Here is a 5,788-nt window from a genome sequence, read left to right as displayed (position 1 = left end):
CGCGCCCGCCCCCACCCCCTGCTGCTCACCAACTCACCAGTCCGATTGTATTTGCATAGAGTGCCGTGAGATGGGGTCGAGCGCCCCATCGGGGGAGTACGGCCGCTCCTCGCTTGTCCTCTCCCGGGCCTCTGCGGCGGTTGTAGGCTGCTCGTCAGGGAGAGAAAAGGAGAGGGGGGAGTGGGAGGGTTGAGTTGCTGCTTCTCTCGTCCTCCGGCCAACTTCATCGAGCAACTTCAGTCCTCTTCACGACGCCACCCTCTGCCATCTCGTTATCCGCGGGGGAGGTGGAGAGCGAGTGGTGCAAGCCTTGAGTCCTGGGGGCACGGGTAGGGTTGTGAGAGAAGGAATCTTGAGATCTAGTCGGGAATCCGAGGCCCGCCAGGTCCGCTTCGACGCCCCGTGCACGGGGAGTACACTGCTGCGGCACGTGGGCCGCCGCCTTCCCTGGCCGGGGGTTGCTGCTGGCGCTGTTTTCAGATTGGTCCCTCCCGCTCGACCCTCGCGCCCGACTGTCAATCACCCTTCCCTTTTTCCTCCACGCTGTCAATTTGAATTTGGCGCGCCTGGGTGGGTTTTCCTCCTGCCACCTATACACCCTCCTCGGCCGCCGCGGCGTGTGTCCGGGCACGGTGACGACGGACGTGGCCGTTGTGTCGGCGCAGCCGCTGCCGTCGGGGAGACGTCGTCGGGGACGTGACGCGGCTCACAAGAGCGACCGCATATTACCCGAGTAATTACGACATTTCAGAGCGGGTGGCGTGGGCGGGCCGTGCGGTGCGGGCGTGGGGGGGCCTCGCCCGGCTCCACCGCGGGGACAAGGACACCAGCAGCCCCTGTCATAAGTCACCCGGCGGACGGACACGCCGGCTGAAAAGGAAGCTCGGCTCGGCGTTCGCTGAAAAGCACACATACAAGTGGCGGAATGTCTCTCCGTGTCCCCGCGACCCCCGCGCCGGCGCCGCTGACGCTGATGAGTGTGTCCGCCCCGTCAGACGTCTGCCGTGGCGCGGCGCAGAGCGGCCTGGAGCGGCGAGGCGCGGCGTCGTTACAGCCTCCATCCGAGTTCCATGATCATCACGGAGGAGCGGGAGCAGGGGCGACGCGGCCACTGCCTTTTGGGAGTCGACGACCGTCGTCCTCCTCTGTCCCACGGGGCCGCCCGCCGCCAAGGGCGTAGAAGGGCACGGCCTGAGCCCTGAGCCGCGCCTGGGCCGTGCCGGCCCGGTGGAGACAGGGGTATGACAGCTGATGGTTTCAGAAACTCGATTTCCTTGCCATTGCTCGTCCTCCCCCTCCGCCTTTCCTCTCTGTCATCTCACTCTCCCTGCTCCCCTCTTCTCTTTCCCCCACTCCTCTCCTCCTTCCTTCCTCTCTCTCTCCCTCTCTTACTTTTCTCCTGTCCGCCTCCTCGTTTTCCCCCGCGCACCCTTTCCCCCCTCCCGGTCACGCTGCTCTGGTCCTGCCCGGCCCGCCTGGCATTGACCTTCGATTGTGCGAAGCAGCAGGCAGAACAGCTCCGCGGCGTGGCCGGGCGTGGCGCCGGCGCCCCTCCGCCGTGTCATGGCAGTCACCCCTCTGCTGGCTGACACTTCCGTCATCCTTCGCCGTGGCAGTCACCCCTCCGCTGACACTTCCGTCATCTTTCGCTATGGGATCGTCCAGACAGTAAACCAGTTTTTATCGGCAAGTAACAGGAGCTCGGCGCCTGCGAAACTCTGGATAGGCCACCCCGCAGCGCACGCACGCACTGCAGGCAAGATTTTGCCTACCCATCAGGCTGGATGATCCCTATGGTAGTCACCCCTCTGCTGGTACTTCCGTCACCCTCCACTCATCCATCTGCTGGCGCTCACTCCCGTCATCCTTTCCTGTGGCAGTCACCCCTCTTCTGCCACTTTCCGTCAGGCGACTGCGCCAGGGTGCCTCACCGGCCGCCGGCCGCCGTGCGGCCCGCCGTGCTCTTTCGCAGCCGTACTGTACCGCATGCACGGGTGCGTGCGGGTTGCCTACCCCCGGGTCGTGAGGCGCCGTGCCGAGACGGAAGCTCGCAGATCCACCGCGCGCACCCTGTATGTCCTCCCACAAGAAAGGCAGTGTTCACCGGCGTGAACGCCACCCCAAGCGGGAGAGAGAGGAAATAGGGTGGTAAAGTTACAGTAATTTTGCGCAAATTAACGCCCGACCAAACATTGGCCTCTAGACCTGCTATACTCGTTGGGCTGGGCACTTCTAGGACTCAAACGCTGATTAAACCAAATGAACAAATACTCAACACTTGTAAGTGTTCAACTCCGTAGTTACACACATATCTAGTTTACACACTTGCCGCTGTTAAGCAGTTGCATATACTGGGTTCATCAGTGCATCGGGTACTGATTGAGGTTATAAAGCGATCCGGTCCCTATAAAATTAAGATAGCGGTTGCTTTCTGACGTACGCGGGCTCTCATCCCCCAACTTTTTGGCCGATGGGCGCTCGTGCGCTCTTGCCTTATCGACGAGGGGCCTATAAACGTCATCGGCTACCCGTCGTCTCGCCGTATCCAGAGCCCCGCCCGGCCCTCGACCTGTCCCAACACACGCCCCGCCTGTCCAAAAATACATATATAGCGCTCACGCGCGCGGCCGGCGAGCGAGCGGCGCTCGTTCATGCTCGTCCGTGCTCGTCGGTGTGTGTGAGAGGAGAGGCGCCCGCCCACCAGCCGCGCCAGCCGCGTTCGGAGGCCTCGGCCCAGGCGAGAGGCTTCGACACACGATTTCGTGAGCCGTCATGCTGAGCTGTCACGTCAGCCGGGCCGGGCCCGGGCGGGCGGGGCGATGTGCTCGAGTATAGCCAGCCAACGCGCCCTGACATTTGTGCCCTTATTGTGTGGGTGCCGGGGCGCGCGCGGGCCTGCAAACTCCCCCCCTGACAGCCGCGAGCACGCAGGCCGTTGGCGCGCGGGGCCAGCGCCCTCTCCTCGGCGCCCTCCTCGCGGCTGAGCGTGAGCTGAGCGTGCGCGGGTGACTCAGCCGTGTGCCATCACGTGTTCTCTAGCGCCCGGCCGGCTGGGGGGGCCACCGTGACGGTGAGGTTGGAGGGAAGGGTGAGTCACCGGCGCGGCCGGGGGCAGCGGCCAGCAGTGTCCGGGGCGCCGCCACCGCGGGCTCGCCGGCCGGCAAAGTGTGACGAATGGTCCGGCGCCCCGCCACGGCGTCGCCACGGCGTCGCCCAGGGTGCCTTGAACCTCCCGCGTGCCCTTGGCTCGGCGCCGCTCGGCAGGGTCCGCCACGACGGGCCCGCCTCGGCCCTTCCGCGTTGTGGTCCGGCCGCTCTGCTCCACGGCGCTTGAACCCGCGGCCGCGGCGCTGGGCGTCGTCAATGCGGCGTGGCGAGCCCGGCGAGCCCCCCGCCGCTTTTGAATGCCCCCTCGCCCCCCTCCCCTCCCGTTCCTGAGGCAAGCAGTCTGTGTTTACATCGCCTCTGCCGAGATTGGCTTCCAAATTCTCCTCTTTGCTCCCCTCTACTACTCCCCTTCCCCCCTTCGATCCCTGAAGCAGCGCGCCACCGCGTCTCCGCAAGTATGAAAATGTTTCTAGCCCCCCTCCCTCCCTCTCTCCCGCCTTCACCCGCATATATCGAGATATCCGGGCCGCCACGCCCCGCCACGTCGCACACGTCGGCGGCACCGCGAGCGGGTTGAGAGGCTCTCGATACTGATCGATTACACCCTCGCCGTCCCGCCCCGCCCGCGCCAACCGCCTCGCGGGGTCCCTATAAGCTCGCGCTGCTTTTCCCCCATTTCCATGTCCGGAGCCGCAGCTCAATACCTCCTCCCTCAGACGAGATCGCGTCGGCGGCGCTCCCCTGCTCACCCCTCGCCCCACCCCGCCCCGCCACGCCCCGCCACGCCCCGCCACGCCCGCATCGCAGGGGCGCTAGCAGCCCCCCGGGGGTGACGGGGCGGGGCGAGGGCGTGGCGTCGAGGGGTTTTAGGGCCCCGAGTGCGGGCGGCGGCGCGGCCGTGGAACTACCAACTTACCGCAGGAGGACGCGCGGCCCCGCTCGTCAAAGTGTATACTGTGCACGACGCGGGCGCGCCGAATGTAACGCGCCACTTGAAGGAAGGAGGAGGAGGGCGCCGCCGCCGCTACGAGACACGCGAGTGCGGCCCGGGGGCCGACGTTAGTGTCGCCCCAATGACAGCAACATCGCGGTGTTGGTGGAGGGGGGGGGGGGCTCCCTCGCCCTAACTACTACCCCGCCCCGCACGGCCGCGCCCTGTGCGTCCGGCCCGGCGCGCACCACCACCACACCACCTGTCCGGCTGCAGCCGGCGTGCTCGGCTGGCCAGCAACGGTCGCCGGCCCCCTCACTCCCGCCCGCTTCCGCCCTCCACCCCAGAACCACCCGGGCACGAAGCCTTCCTCCTCTCTCGTTCACCTTTTGTTGTTATTATTTTTTCGGGAGCAGCAGGAGAAGGGGTATGGGGGACGCACGACGCCGTGGTGGTCGTTGTCGCAGAGCGGAGCGCCTCCTGCCTGAACTTGAACTGAACTATAATGATCACGAGTGGAAAAGAGGCGGCGGCAAGCAAAGGAACTAACTGCACAAACTGGTCACACCAGGGGGGACGGGGACGGTGCAAGGCGCGGCAGGCGCGGGCGGGGCGCACGGTGGCCAGGGCGGCGACTCAACAGGTCCGCCCCCTCGCGAGCCCCCTTACGCCAAATCAAGTTGACCGCCTCTCAACCCTTAACCCCCTCCTCCCCTTCCCCCCTTTCCACCCCGATGCCGCCTGTGTCCAAACTGTCAGGCGTGCCGAACTTTCGTTCTGGACGGACAGGGCAAGTGTATGTATAATACAGCGACCCTCCCGCCAGGAGACCAAACGGGCGGTGGGCGGCTGACAAAGCGGAGCGGCTTTCTCGACGTGCATTATCGAAGGCCGACGATTTCCTTCGTCGCGAATAATTCCTCCCCTGTGCTGTCCACGGGTCGTCCGGCCCGGCGGCGCGGGTTAGTGTTTGGTCGAGGCTCTGCTTTCGACCACCGCCACCGCTTGGGGCCCCCGTGGGTGGCCCGGGGTGCCGCGCCGAGCTCTCCCCACACTACGTATACGGCTACACGGCCATATCGACCCTCGGGCAGGTCTGCTCACAGGCCATTACGCAAGGCAATTTTTTCTTCTTTTTATTTTTTCACCCTCACCGTCCCTTTACACAAATAGAGCCCGGTTGGGCTGCGGCCCGGCGCAACGGTGATATCACGTGACGGACCGAGTCTGTCGCAGTCATGGCGTCGTCCTCCCCCGCGGCTGCCCCCGCGTCGGGCCGCCCCCACGCTGCCCCCGCGCCGCCGCCACCACGCCGCCAGCCGCCCCTCGCCTCGCAGTGACAAAGACGAACTCTACCCATTACCATAATGGCTGATACAAGATGGCCGCCGTTTGTTGTGTATAGTGCGGTGGCGTGCGCAGCAAATACACTGAACACACACACACAACACGCGCACACAGAAAAAGGATTAGCTGTGACAACCATCGTACATGGTTGGCTCAGGGAGGGAGCCCCCTCCTAAAAAACCATGTGGTCAAACTAGGGACTGTCTATAAAAGTTTTTGTTCCCACAACCATATATGTTCATTCACATTTTCCCATTCAAGTTCAACTTCAAAAGGGTTTATAACCGACTGTGCGGCTCAAGCAGCATATTTCATTGCTGAGCTCGCGAAGCGAGCGAAGCTCTAGGGCAGACTTTTCTGGGCGAATTCCGGTCACCGCTACGGAATAGCTTATAGCAATAG

At 64.5% G+C, this 5,788-nt stretch overlaps 1 protein-coding gene across 3 annotated transcripts in view; it reads left to right on the top strand.

The window, feature by feature from the left end:
• Positions 1 to 5,788, top strand: part of LOC113215748 (brain tumor protein) — a 50,493-nt gene that overhangs the window by 27,594 nt on the left and 17,111 nt on the right. The gene's annotated exons all lie outside the window — the stretch shown is intronic.

Source organism: Frankliniella occidentalis, unplaced genomic scaffold, assembly GCF_000697945.3.
Source record: "Frankliniella occidentalis isolate FOCC.00 unplaced genomic scaffold, Focc_3.1 Scaffold39, whole genome shotgun sequence".
In the NCBI taxonomy this organism is placed as follows: Eukaryota; Metazoa; Arthropoda; class Insecta; order Thysanoptera; family Thripidae; genus Frankliniella; species Frankliniella occidentalis.
Note: the sequence above shows the minus strand (reverse complement) of the source record. Positions and strands in the feature narration are given on the sequence as shown.